Below are 15223 nucleotides of genomic sequence, written 5' to 3'. Positions count from 1 at the left end.
TCACATGCAATGGTCCAATCAAGGCTTGGCAAAAAGCTATAGTGATTTTTTTTTTCTCTCACATTCTTGTTTCCAGCCACTCAACTACTATTTTTTCTTTTGTGTGGTCTAATAGTTGGCAAAGATCTACTTACAGGAGGCAGGGTTTATTTAACTTCAGATCTATAGAAACACAAGTCAACCCAATGGGAGGAAATAATGGCGTGGACATCAGCAGAGTTGTCCAGTTGGTTATATGGCATTTGTAATCTCAATATTCTTCGGACATATCCTTGTCTTCTCCAAGTAGTTAGTGTGATCTTAAGCATGTGTCTCAGCCGGGCGGTGGTGGTGCACGCCTTTAATCCCAGCACTCGGGAGGCAGAGGCAGGCGGATCTCTGTGAGTTCGAGGCCAACCTGGGCTACCAAATGAGTTCCAGGAAAGGCACAAAGCTACACAAGAGAAACCCTGTCTCAAAAAACCAAAAAAAAAACAAAAAACAAAAAACAAAAAACATGTGTCTCTAGTCAGGCAATGTCAAATTACATTTTAGGTGCCATGACTGATACAGTCAATCTGTGGTTCTTTCTCTCCCCCAGCCTTCTCTCATTTACACTAAAAAGCATGGGATACATGAGCTTGAACTGACCATGTTTAAAAGTGTCGTGTCCTCCTTCAACGAGCGTATTCCAAAATTGACTCCAATCTCAAAATATGTAGTTGCTTCCAGAATGAAATACCTATAGTTTCTATGTTACAGAAGACACTGTCTTCCAATCAATCTCCCCACTCTGCTGACCTTTCATTCCCAAAGAGTTCTCATGGTATGGATTCCATCTGTTTCTTTCTGGTGGGCTATGAACCATCAATGAACAGATCCCATAGTCATGAGTGCCATGCCACTTGCCCTTTGGCCTTGGTCTTTAACTTCATTCTTACAGTCCATGGAGGATCAACATCATTTGGTTGTTGTTTTCTATATGAAATCTTGGTCATTAACATTTGACACTGAATGTCTATGCAGTATAATTCAAACCCAAGGTGGGAAGGGAGGTATGCTGTGGCCAAGACACAGCTGAGGGTCAATGTCATGGCATTCCACATTGCTTTACTGGGGTTGGCATCGCTGTGGAGCTGTCCTCTTTAAGTCTCACCAGGTGGTCTCCATAGCCCACTGCTCTAGGAGTGCTTTAACTTTCCTGGGGTCCCAGCAATGGACAAGCTGGGGAGTAAACTGCTGGGTGAAATCAGAAAAGACATGCATAATAACAAACCTTACCCATCAGGGACGTTACTCATGGGCAGCTTGCTTCCACTAATGGAGCATCAGTCCTTCCTTGACATGGTCCCTGCCATGTGGGTTATCCTAATCACCACCCAGCACTGGGTCTGCCAGATCTTCAAAAGTACTCACATCACACAGCCCACAACAGTATCTGCCCAATGACACCAATATATTCCCAGAGTAATAGCCATGTTTTCTTGTCCATCTAAGGACCTCATCTCAGTGTTCTCTATCCTTCTGTGAGTCAGGACTTGTCCAATTGGGATTATACTGAGCAGTACATGTTGAGAAACAGAGTACTGCACAGCAGGGACTCACAAATAGGTTTCCAAGATCCAGCCAAAGCCCAAGGGATAGCCCCTGTTACCATTGTTGGGAGTTCCACAAGTAGACCAAGCTACACAGCTGTCAGATATATGTAGAGGGCCTAGTCAGTCTCATGTAGGCTCTCTGGTTATTGGTTCAGACAGAGTTCATATGAGCCAGGTTAGTTGTTTTCTGTTATCTTAGAATGTTCTTGACCCCACTGAACCCACAATCCTTCCTCCCTCTCTTCAGCAGAATTCCCTGAACCCAAAGAGGATTAATGTTTTGTTGTGGGTCTCTGCATCTATTTCCATCAGTTACTGGATGAAGACTCTCTGATGACAAATGAGGTAGTCAAGAGTCTGATCACAGGAGATGGCCAGTTCAGGCTGTGTATCTGATATCACTAGACATCTTAGTTGGCATCATCCTCATAGATTTCAGGGAGTTCCCCTTGCATCATGTTCTACCTGACCCCATTATGCTCCCCTGTTCCAGTCATCTCTTTCAGTAGAGTGCCCCTTCATGCACCTCCCAACCCAAACCCTCATGCTCCCATCCTCACCTGCCCCCAGTTCACCCAGGAGATCTCTTTTTTTCCCTTTCCCAGGGAGATCCATGCATCTGCCATTGGGCTTTCCTTGTTACCCGACCTTGAATTTGGTTGAAGTCTCTCTTATTGTTGGCCACTACTTTGGGATTGATCATTTTGGGAGGAGTTATGTTGAAAGGACCAAGCAGATGCCGTAAGAGGCTGTCAGTCTTCTCGCAGAGATCAGGCCTCAATTTCAGTTTCCTGAGACTTGAGCAAGCAGTTTCTGGGAGGGCTATGACATAGTCCTTGCAGTAGCTCCCTTTCTGTAAGTACTCTGACCACTCAAGGTCCAGCCAGTTGTTTACTGTCTGGGACCCCTCACCAGCTAAGAGATACGTACATGGGTCTATCTGAACATGTGAGGCCAGACACCCTCCATAGCATCTCAAGGACAGAGTCTGGCCCACTGAGTCAGTCCTCACAGTCAGTACATGCTAGGCCAGCCAACCCCCATGGCAGCTCAAGGACAAAGCCTGGGACAAAGCCTGCCCCCCCAAGATGATAACTGTAACCCCCAACCAGTAAATCCAAAGGTTACACACCCTCACCTAATCATATGATGCCAAGGCTTGTGCCACCCTGCTTGTGGTTTTTCCATTAAAAACCCCTCACCCTGAGAGTTCAGGGCTGTCCTCCTCCACCCACTGTATCAAGTGTTGGACATGGACCAAGCCCGGGCTTGCTTGCTATCAATAAACCCCTGTGTGTTTTGCATCGGATATCGGCTCTATGGTGGTCTTGCTCAGGGGTCTCAAGATGCAGCCACAATAATGTTGTCCTGGGTTTTTCATGTTACTTCTGCATTTGTCATGGGCTCATCTGGATTTAGTTTGTTACTTGAGTGCTTCTGTTTCCTTTGTGTTGGGGAATGTTTAGATTGATGCTTGGTGTTCAGAGTTTGGTTGTGCTAGGCTCATCTGTGTTCTGCTTGAGCTCAAGTGTGGAGACACACAGTGCCGGTTTGTAGGTGGGATAACTTCCTGATGCTGGATGATCTAGAAATGTATCCCTTCTGACCTCACCAACCAGAATACAGGAATTGAGATGAGATGTCTGCTGGGGCAGGATTCAGAATATCCCACATGCTCTGATCTCATGAGCCAGGTTATGTGTATTACAATGGTTGTATATGCTGGTCACAATGTGCTAACATATATTCTGACCTCATTAGCCATGTTCCACAGAGTGCAGTGGGTATATTCACCAACATTGGTTCCAGAGAGTGAACAAGCCATGATGTTTTCACACTTTTGCCAGCCTCCTAAACTGACCTTCCTGCAACCACTGTTGCTGCTTATATGTCCCATGATTCACTATCTCAAGTCATATGATTTCACTCCTCTGTTTATACCCTCTGATTGGTACTTATCATACTAAAAATACACTCAGATTCCTTCCCTGTCTCTGTATATATCATTAGGCACTATTTCTTGTGTCACCCTCATTCAGCAGTATTTCTCCAATCTGTATGCTTGAGATGTGTTTGATGATTAACTTCATTGAAATAATCTGACCTCATGGAATTGTATTGTACTGGTCCTTGACTTGTTTTCTCCCTGAGATCTAGTCAACTTTAAACTTCCATTTGTTCATACTGGTTTATGTTACATTCTTAAAGCCAGCAGTCAGTAGGTGAAGTTTGGAGGATTACAAATTAAGGCCAGTCATGCGATACTGTTCTAGTATACATTGTATTATTAATAGACACATCCTGACATAACTCAATGTGATTGAAAGAGTTTATTTGGCCCCCATGTCCTGTTCAATGTCCATCATTAGGGAAGTTTTCTAGGATCTCTAGCAGATTCAGACGACAGCTCTTTACTGGCTTGCTCTTCACAGCTACTTCAGTTTACTTTCTTACACAATTAGGGACCAATACACAGGGGTGGAGGCACCCACATTGGGCCTGGAGCTCCCACATTAGCCCCACATTAATAAAGAAATGAGTCATGTAAACTGCATGCAATTGCAAAATCACAGGCCTAGTTTCAGACACTCAGCACAATAATCCTCTTTGTTTTTAAGTCATCTTTCTGTGTAAATGGATGGATGTGAAAAAGATGATATTGAGTGAGAGAACCCAGATCCAGAAAGACAAATGTCAGAGGTCATCTCCATCAACTGTTTCTGGCTCCCAAATTTCTGAAATGAATATAAAACACGGAGGTACAGAGAGGGGAGGGGATACCAAAAGTACCTGACATCTAGCTTTTATACTCCTCTTCCACAGCTAGATAACATGTCCTCTTAGCAGTTCTTCTGAGATCTTCCTAGGGAGATTGTATCTAGCAGGAGTAGAAACCTAGCCCTGTGTGTGTATGTGGGACTTTTGCTGTGGGGAGGAAATGTCTAGAAGTAACAGACAGATACATAGTTGTTTGTATGTATTTGTGTGTGTATAAGAGACAGAGAGAATGGGAGAGATAGAGACAGAGAAAGACACACACATACACACACACAGAGAGAGAGAGAGAGAGAGAGAGAGAGAGAGAGAGAGAGAGAATGCTTTGATTGTAAGGCAGGGGGCAGTTAGAATGCCCTAACACCATCTCTTTGTGTACCTGTAACATTGGTGGTTGACTTTAAGGTACCTAGCATTAAGTGATACCTAGCTATGAATGTGTAATTGAAACTTTGCTTGAGGGGAGGTGATACTGAGGAGGACATGATGCTCTAGTCATATGTGGGTCTTTTTAATATAGGGTTATATTCCTAGCAGGTTCTGAGATTTTTGTCAGTTTGGTTATGCTATAAGTGCAGACAAAATTCTAAACAGTCTTAGTAAATAAGAAACACAGAGGCAGATATAGAGGAAATAGCCAAAGAAATCAGAGCAAAGCCTCAACTAGCCTTAACTTACCACCAGCAGTAGCTTCCCCAGAGAAAGCAAGCTTCTTCCTGCCTAGCCTGCACTTTTATTGCTTTCCTGTTCTGCCTTCTTATTGGCTCTAAGCCCAGCCACATGACTTCCTCATCATTGCCTGTCTATACAGACCTCCAGGTCTCTATGGTTGGTACTGAGATTAAAGGCTCCTGTTACCATGTTTGGCTGTGTTCTTGACCACACTGAGACTCTGCCTGCCATGTGATCAGATTAAGGGTGTGTACAACCACCGCCTGACTCTGTTTATGGCTTGCTTTGACCTCTGATCTCCAGGCAACTTTATTTATTAACATACAAATAAAATCATATTTCAGCACAAATATCACCATATTTCCCCTTTTCTATTCAAATAAAAAGAAAAAGGAAAAAAGTTATAACTAATATAAGAAAAACTATATACAATAAGTACAATAACTATATACAATATATACAAGCAATAAATACCTAAACAATGTCTAGTCCATTTGCATTTGATAGACTCAGAGAAAATATTCCCTTATCTATGTTATTTTGGAAAGCCCAAAATGTACCTGATTCACTTTCTATCCTAACTTATATAACTGACAGAACTATCTTATAATGTCTTTCAAATTTATACACTTACACCTCTTTAGTGAGTTCCTTCTCTCAAATTTTTAACAAAGAAAACTATAAGTATCTAATCCTTAACTATAACTGTAACTATAAGTATCTAATCTTCAACTCCCTCAGAGACCCAAGAAAGAAATAATATTACCTTAAAAAACCAGGAAGTACAAGCAATCGGCTTCCAAAAAAAAAAAAAATGTGAGTTGACAGAAACAGCCAGCTGCCTAGACAGTCACCCAAGGTTTCTCCACAACATTGGGGCATCATCTTCAGCTTATAGGCTTAGCATATCCAACAGACTCATTTGTGAATTAGGATGTACACAAGGCCTACAGTTTGACCTCACATTTCATGAGAATAGTCCATGTACCAGAAACACCTGAATTCCACTAGTGTCATGTCATGATTCAGGATTTTAAATTTTGGAAATTGTTGATTTTTTTTTAATTCAGCTGTCCATTCTTCTTGGCTTGTGAGTGGCTTCATTTCTTTTATTAAATGTCAGTCTACCATTAAGAGGTTAGACTCTGACAGCTTAGTTACTCTTTCAAGAATAACTGTTTCAGCTGCTGTTCCACTGCACATCAGAAGCCATTGGTCCACTGCTAGTTTAGAGTTTAGCTGTCTTTGAAGAAAGGGACACTGTACCTTTTCCAGATTGCAAAGGCCACTTCAGGAATGGTGCCATATTGTCCTAGCCTCAGAAGATGACTATTGTTAAAGCCACAACCACACTTGTCTTGGCAAGAATCAGTAGTCCTTTTTTTCATGTTCTGTCCATTTTTTCCTGTTTGTCAGCAGTCAATTAGAGGACACTTTGTTGTCCAGTGGCTCACTTTTACCATAATGAAAGTTAACTCCATATGCAGTTTCTTGAATGCCCATGTCTTCTCTGGAGTATTGGTGCTGCAAGGAGCTGACATGTCTCAATGTCATAAAAAAAAGAAAAAAATTCTAAGTTATTAAAACATTTTAAATGCTCTATTCTATAGATCTCTGAAAGGTTTGAAGATGACCTGTCAATCTAAAATATACCTGCTTGACATTGAAATCATACCTAATATGACTACCAGTTTAACTGTAATTTCTAACTACTAACTTTCATTTCTTTATATTCTAATAGTTGGTAATAATAACATTAAGAATTAGCAAATTGCATTACATAGTTAAATGAACTGTGTAAGTACAATATCTTGAACAAGATTAGAAATATACATATAGCATTTTCTAACAATATCAATCTCAATATATATAATTTGTATACAATATACAAAAATCCAATCCAATGTAAAGTATTTAAAACTAGTAATTGACTTTTAAAAGTGATTCAATAATCTATCTTTTTATCTATATTGTATCTATATCTTCTCTTTACTTTCAGAGTAGATTCAATAATCTACCCTCTAGTCCATCATTTCTATATATCTTTTTTTAAAATGAGAACCTTAAACCTAATCTCCATTGCTTAGCACATTTTCTAACCCTTAACAACAACTTGTAACCAACCCTCCTAAACAATGAAAATTATCCCAGACCCCAAAACCATTGAAAGACCAAAAATCTACCTGCCCCATACCATCTCTTTGGGAATGTGGATATCGTGTTCTTAAAATTGCTTCCTGCTGGATATGGGCAAAGGCATTTTTATTCTGAAAAGAAAAAATTTGGGTTAATTGTCAAATTCTAGGAAAGGTAGCTATATCATTTGTTGTCCAGTCTCTGCATTATGCCAAAGTTCAGGGCTTATCTCAGGTCCTTATTCAAGTAGTTTGTAAAACTGGATCATCTCAGCTAGTCATCTCAAAATTGCTCTGAGCAGTTTGTAGTCCAAAGCTGATCTCTAGATGATGTTTGTCAGCTTAGTGGTATTATTATTGTCCGCATGGAATCATTGTTGTTGTGGGGCCCCATCTTCTTCCTGGAAACTTCAGTTAATGTCTGGTGGTGATTTCCTACAGAAAACTGATAGAGACTAACACAAAGACATGTATAAGCAGCTAATTGAAGCCTTTTTTCTAGAATTAGTACTCTATATGACCATTAATATCTTAACAAAATTTAATATATATATATATATGTATATATATATATCTTGTAAATTTTGATATAAAATTCATACTTTAAGAAAAGTTTAAAGAATCAGAATAGAATCAAAGAATTGAGATTAGTAGTAATAGAACAGTCCCTTATTTTTATTTTTATTTATTTTTTTGTTTTCTTCTGTCCCATATCAGAAGATGGTTCTTTCTTCTGACATGATACAGGGAGTTTGTATTTTCCTTTTAACAACATTCTTGGGTTTAAAGAAGGAGAGAACCATTCTCCAACTCCAAAGCCAGCTTTAATTTTTAATTGAACTGGGACTACAAGAAGACCATTTGTGTTAAATGTTTTTAGAGAAGAGCAGAAACAAACATTTAGGAAGACTTATGAAATTTTATAAATGATATACCAATAGGACATTTTACTCTTTTTCTTGGGACATTTTTTCTAGATGATTTGTCCTTTTTCTTCAAATGTCTCATTTGTCCATTGTTCTTCAGATTCCTTAGCTTTCATTCCCCTAAAAGACTAAAACAAAAACCTTTCCCTAAGACTAACTTTGGGGATGCTCCCTTTTGACAAGTTATCAAAAACCTTTCCCTAAGACTAACTTTGGGGATGCTCCCTTTTGACAAGTTATATCTGATTAAATGAAAATGCATGTGTTAATAGTTTAAGGTAGTTTAAATTGGATGGTCATGCTGGTTGATGAACTATCACCTCTTCTAACTAAGAGGTCTGTCTTGTTCAAATTGAACCTTTATCAATTTTGATGATATCCACAGCTTATCTTCTCCTGTAGAAACAAAAGCAAAAACCTTGTCCCCAACGTAACACATATCCTGGTTTCCATTCTGAGGTCAGCATGTCCTTAAGTATATAGGCTGATTTAATTCAGTAGCTTTTTCTATTATCCAATGTCTCTCTGCAGCTGTTGTTCCTTTCTCATTAGTATTGAGAAAATTCAAAGTTAATAGAGCATTAGGCAGTCTATCTCGGGGGGGGGGGGTTGCTGCCCCTTTCTGTTTATTTAGCATATCCTTTAGAGTTCCTTTTGAGCTTTCTATAACTATTTGGCCTGTAGGACTATGTGGTGTACCTGTAATATGCTTTATATTGTAATAAGCAAAAAACTGTTTCATTTTAACAGAGACATATGCTGGAGCATTGTCAGTTTTGATTTGTGCAGGTATACCCATGATGGTTATAACTTCTAGCAAATACATGATTACAGAATCAGCTTTTTCAGAACTCAAAGTAGTTGCCCACTGAAGTCCTGAATAAGTATCAATGGTATGGTGTACATAATTCAATTTTTCAAATTCTGCAAAGTAAAACACGTCCATCTGCTAGATTTCATTCCTCTGAGCACCCTTTTGGTTACATCCTGCTAGTAATGGAGTCTCATTGTAAAAGGAACAAGTAGGACATTTCCTTACAATTTCCTTGGCTTGTTGCCCGGTTATGGAAAAATCCTTTTTTAAACCTTTACTATTGACATGATGTTTTTATGAAATTTTGAGGCCTCCGACATATTTCCTATCAATAACTTATCAATCTCATCATTACCTTGTGCTAGAGGGCCTGGCAGACCCATATGGGATTGGATTTGAGTTATATATAAAGGATGATTCCTATTCCTGATTATATCTTGTAACTGAATAAATAGTGAAGTTAATTCTGATTCATGAGGGATAAATTCTGCCATCTCAATATTTAATACCACTCTTTCAGCATACTGAGAGTCAGTTACTATATTGAAAGTTTCTAAAAAATCCATTAATACCAACAGAATAGTATACAGTTCCAATATTTGAACTGAATTATAAGGACTTTGAACCATTTACTTAAATTTTCTGATTTGCAACCTGCCTTTCCTTGTTTGTTTGCATCTGTATAAAATGTACAAGCTCCAGATATGGGTGTTTCCCATATAATTCTATGCAAAATCCAATCAGCTCTCTTTATAAGACCAAATCTATCGCTTTGGGGATATTAGCTGTTAAACTCTCCCCAAAAATTACTGCAAGCTCTTTGGCAAGTTCACTTACTGCCCATAATTTTTCAATGTCCTCCTTAGTTAAACCTATGATGATTTCTGCTGGGTTTATTCCTGCTAATTGATGAAGTTTCAATTTTCCTTTCAAAATCAAGTCACAGATTTTTTCCACATAAGTTTTTAATTTTTTTACTCTGTTTATTTGGTAAAAAATATCCATTCCAATATAACATCTTCCCTCTGCATTAAAATTTCTGTAGGAGAATGCCTAGAGGGTAAAATAACCAAAATGCAATCCAGCTTTGGATCAATACGATCCATGTGCCCTTAATGTACTTTCTTTTCTACCAAGGCCAAATCTTTCTCAGCTCCTTGAAGAAGTATTGTTTCTAGGAATGCCCTTTTTACAGTCCCTTTCCAAATGACCTTGCTTTACACATCCAAAACATCTGGTATTCCTCAAACCTCTTGAAATTGTGTCTCCTATCTCCATATCATCATGGCCATGAGACTCAACATTAGTCATGTCTCTAATCCAGTCCTCCAAGGGTGCAGATCTTGCCTTTACCAGCCTGATTACTCTCTTGCATGCTGCATTCGCATTCTCAAAAGCCAAAGATTCGATTATTATCTGGCTAGCTTCTGAATTCAGGGCCATTCTATTTACTGCTGAAGACATTCTTTGTAAGAAATTCATGAAGGATTATTTTGGGCCTTTTACAACTTTTATGAATGACTCAGTTTTCTTTCCTGCTTCCTCAATTCTGCCCCATGCATTCATGGCTGCCATTCGACATAGAATTAGGGTTTGATTATCATATAAACATTTTCTTTGTATTTCAGCATATTGGCATTCTCCAAGAAGCTGATCCTGGGATTTCCACACCTCTAGCCCTCCATTGACTTTCTATCATCTTAGCCTCATCACAGTAATACATGCCCACCACTGCAGCTGTGCTCTGGGTTCAAGGACAGCATTTACCAGCTCTTTCTAGTCTTGAGGGATAATCCTATTACAAGTTGACCAGGAGTTTTACATTTGCTTTACAAATGGGGAATGCATGCCATAAGATACTATTGCTTCCTTAAACCTTCTTAAATCTAACATTTCAACTGGAGTCCAATTAGTTTCTACATTCACTTGATCAGATAGCTGCTGTACAGTTACCGGATAAATTAAGTTTGATTGTTTGAAAACAGGCTTTCTTTCTGTAACCTTATAATCCAATCCTGAAATAATTTTACTCATAAATTCTTCTGAGTCTGAATTTCTCTATAATTCATTTTAACAGGTTTTTCTAAAGCTTTTATCCTGGCACTTAAATTGACTATCTTTTTAAATTGTAAAATAAGGATAAGTAAACTAATAATATGCATAAATAATGTTACATATAGCTCATCAACATTAATCCTCTCTTGTAATTGTTCCATTTTCAGATTGCCTAATGTTTTTCAAACAAAGATCTATTTCCTTCTATTGTACAGATATTACTCATTTTTTAATGTGGAGAAATTTTTCTCTTTTAATTAGATTTACCCTTTAAAATATCTGATATCTTAATTGACTTACCAAGTCTGTGTAGAACAGTAGAAATCTGAGGGAATTTCAAAACAGCTACTGAGTGTGGTTGTGGAGAGAGAGAGAGAGAGAGAGAGAGAGAGAGAGAGAGAGAGAGAGGAAGGAAGGAAGGAAGGAAGGAAGAAAGAAAGAAAGAAAGAAAGAAAGAAAGAAAGAAAGAAAGAAAGAAAGAAAGAAAGAAAGAAAGAAAGAAAGAAAGAGAGAAAAAAGAAAGAGTAGCCACGTATTATTTTGGCTAAAAGCCAAACTCCATGGACATGCTCCCACTTGAGCCAATTTGGGCCTGAGCTCTGGCATCCTTAAGCTCCGACCATGTGAATTGGTGGTTCAGCTGCAAGCAACTCCAGCTGCAGCTTGCGTGTAGCTGCTGCAGCTGCAGTTGAGTGCAGCTCTGACTGCGCCTGGGGCCTGTAAACTCTGGCTGCTCTGGGGTTTGAAACCCCTGGCCTGTGAAGCCAGCAATAGTTTTTAATGAATTTGTGCCACATTGGGCACCAAATGTAGATGAAATTCTAAATGGTCTTATTAAATAAGAAACACAGAGCCAAATGAGGAGTTAATAGCCCAAGTGATCACAGCCTTTAGCTTACCACGCACTGCTATCCTTCCCCTCAGAGCAACCTTCTCCTGTGTGTCTGTCTTTTTATTGCCTTTTTATTCTACCTTCTCATTGGCTCTAAACCCAACCACATGATTTCCTCATCGATGCCTATCTATATAGATCTCCAGATCTCTATGGCTGGTACTGGGATTAAAGATGTGTGTCACTGTGCTTGGCTGTGTCCTTGAACACACAGAGACTCTGCCTGCCACGTGATCAGATTAAGGGCGTGTGCTACCACTGCCAGACTTCTGCTTAATGGCTATGAACTCTGATCTCCAGGCAACTTTATTTATTAATATACAAATAAAATCACATTTCAGCACAAATAAAATATCACCATACAGGGCTCACTGGTCATCCAATCTGACCAAACTGATTCAGTGAGAGGTCCTGTCTCAAAAATAAAGCAGAGAGCAGTTGAGGACACTTCAGTTGCCCTCTGGCCTCCACATAAATGAGCACCAGCACACATGAAAACACGAAAACTAGCCAGATAGTGGTAGTGCACACCTTTCAGTCCTAGTACTTGGGAGGCAGAGGCTGGTGGATCTCTGAGTTCAAGGCCTGCCTGGTTTACAGTGCTAGTTCCAGGTCAGCCAGGACTACACAGAGAAACCTTGTCTCAGAAAACAAACAAATAAAAACCAAACCAAAATACCATCATTCTGTCACTCACACTCATCAGTTAGTGTGATAACAGGAACTAGAAAGAAGAAGACCTTCAGTTTTTCTCCAGGAAGACATTTGGTGTCTAGTGTGAAAATTAGGGAGACTCACATATTCTTGGAGAGACTAGAACCAGCCACCCCACGTGGAGGAAAGAGTGCTGACACCACAGATTCAGGGATCCAGTTTAGATACCTTGCACAAAGTCCCAGAGAGCTCACACGGACACTCAGTGTGTCCTTTCTAAGGGTAGAGATTAAATCCAGCATCTGTTTCTTATGTGGAATGTTGGAAGTTTTACCTCCTCTAACCTGATCAGTTGGGAAAATCATGAGAATAAATTTAAAATTAGTGGTAAAAAGAAAGAAAGAAAACTGGTATTTTGCCTGACTTAGTTTTTGCTGTCGTTTTTTTGAAACAAGGTCTCCCTAGGTAACTTAGGCTGACTTTGTCCTCACAGTCCACCTGTATCAGCTTCCCATGCCCCATGACACCCAACTGCACTTAAGTCTTCTGTAAGATGGGATGGCCTTAACAGCACTAGAAGGGGTTTCAAGAAGGCACTTGAAACACAGAGGGGTGGGTACTGTCTGGGAGATTCCCTGGAGGTCAGTGTGGCTGAATGAGGTTGATCAACTAATACTGACTGCAGTGGAGAACACACAAGGGTTTTCTGAAATACTTCCATTCATTTCCCAAGCAACAAAGCTGGCATAGCCAAAGGCTGTAAAACTATGGATGATTTCCCTCTAGTAATGATTGTGTCTTCTGTGGGTCTAATACAGGAAGAAGCTCATGGTTGGATGCATTGTTTGAACATGTGATCTGCAGCATGTCTGGAGAGATGGGGCTCTATACTAGACTGCAGCTATCCTCAAGACTTGTATTTTGAGATTTGTAGCTTCCTGGCTGCTCTAATATTGATTTACATCTTTTTTAGTATTTTCTTTGAATTTTTATAGTATCATCAAGTATTGTTTGTGACTACTATTTTTGTCATTCTCCTGTCAATATTGTTGTAGTTTTGATGAGAGTGGCCCCCATAAAATGATATATTTGAATATTGGTTCCCAGTTGCTGGACTGTTGGAAAGGATGAGGTGTGGTTTTGTTGGAGTAGATGTGGCCTTGGTGTGGAGAATGTGTGCCAACAGAGGTGGAATTTAAAGTTTCAAAAGCTCACACCAAGTCATCTCTGTCTCTTTGCCTGCTGCCTGTGGATCAGGATATAGCCCTCAGCTTCTTCTCTAGAACCATGTCTGCCTGCATGTTGTGATGCTCCCCATTGAGATGATAATGAACTATGTCTTTGAAACTTAAGCCCTCAGTTAAATTCTTTCCTTTAAATTAGCTGCCTGGGAGGTGGTGGCTCATGCCTTGGATCCCAGCTCTTTGGAGACAGAGGTAGGTGAATCTCTGAGTTAAGGCCAGCTGGTCTACAAAGTGAACTCATGCGAAGTTCTTTTTTATAGAGCCAACTTCCATGCATCCTTCTTAATCATCGATGCTTTCCTTACCTAACTTTGGTTTTCTGCATCCTACTCTTTGATTGTGTAAATGAGTGACTATGATCAGAAATGCTGTGTCTCAGTTTTATTGATGCAAAAGAAGACATCACATATTTTTGGAAAGATGATTTCTATTTGTAATATAATACAATATTAAAACAACATTTGAGACAGATTTCTCACCAGAATCACCACAGTACCTCCCATTTCATTAAAATATGATTGATAAGATAGCAGAGAAATGCTTAGTACAATCAGAATGCAGAAAGCAAGCTGGAGCTAAATGGGGATGGCCCCTAGAATCAGAAAAATCTCAGTTCTATATTGACTTAATGATTTCCTGTAAATCACACAATACATGATACTCAGCACAGACACTGAGCATGCTCAATGAATTCCTGAACACCTAATCACCAAGGGCAATTAAGCTGATTAATTCAAAGGCAAATTAGATTCTCTGATGATGGGTGGCACAGCTTCTTTGAAGAACAGCAGAAATCTTGCTGGAAACTCAAGCTCCATTTGTGATTTCACCTTGACACAACTTTCAGGATGATGGGTTCTTCTGGTTGAAAAATAGTTTGCTTGCTTAACTTCAAGGGAATCTGTGGCAGTTGAAGAAGCACATTGAGAAGGAATGAATGAGCCAGCAACCACAGCAAAGAAGAACAAATCCATTCAGGACAGTGGTATTTTATATACATAAAACACTTTAGGCTTCATATGTCCTGAATTCTTTATACATACATCTTCATTAGTACTGGGTAGTGCAAACACCCAGGTCTACTGTTCATGCAATAAAGTCATTTTGGAGTAATTGTTGTATATAGAACCTGAGGGGGGAGACTATGCAGACCCATGTTCTTTATTGATTTGAATTTAAGAGAAAAGGCTGAGTTTTGAAATTCTGGATCACATTTTAAGTATGTGGAAGACTGTTTTTGATAGGCAGTATAAAGGTAAATTCACATTTGTTGACACGTAGAAGGTAATCCTGAACACATGTCAGACAGTGCAGCTCTGTGGGCACAACTCAACTTCTCAGGCCAGTTGTGCCTGTCCAGTTTAATGGCAGGCAAGAACTTGTCATTTTTCCTAAGATCTCCTCTTAGCCCTGGAGGGTAGTGTGAATGGGGAACTTCTGAATCATCCAGTGTTTCCACCAACCATTTTACCTCAGTCT

General features: G+C 39.4%; 1 protein-coding gene across 1 annotated transcript in view; it reads right to left on the bottom strand.

The window, feature by feature from the left end:
- Positions 1–14094: 14094 nt before the first annotated feature.
- Positions 14095–15223, bottom strand: part of LOC143270502 (lithocholate 6-beta-hydroxylase-like) — a 28106-nt gene continuing 26977 nt past the window's right edge. The window contains exon 14 of the transcript XR_013047680.1: positions 14095–14645. The gene's annotated coding sequence lies outside the window, so the exon portion shown is untranslated. The remainder of the gene's footprint in view (positions 14646–15223) is intronic.

Source organism: Peromyscus maniculatus, chromosome 23, assembly GCF_049852395.1.
Source record: "Peromyscus maniculatus bairdii isolate BWxNUB_F1_BW_parent chromosome 23, HU_Pman_BW_mat_3.1, whole genome shotgun sequence".
Taxonomy (NCBI): domain Eukaryota; kingdom Metazoa; phylum Chordata; class Mammalia; order Rodentia; family Cricetidae; genus Peromyscus; species Peromyscus maniculatus.
The sequence above is the reverse complement of the archived record's forward strand: the minus strand, read 5'-3'. Positions and strand labels throughout refer to the sequence as shown.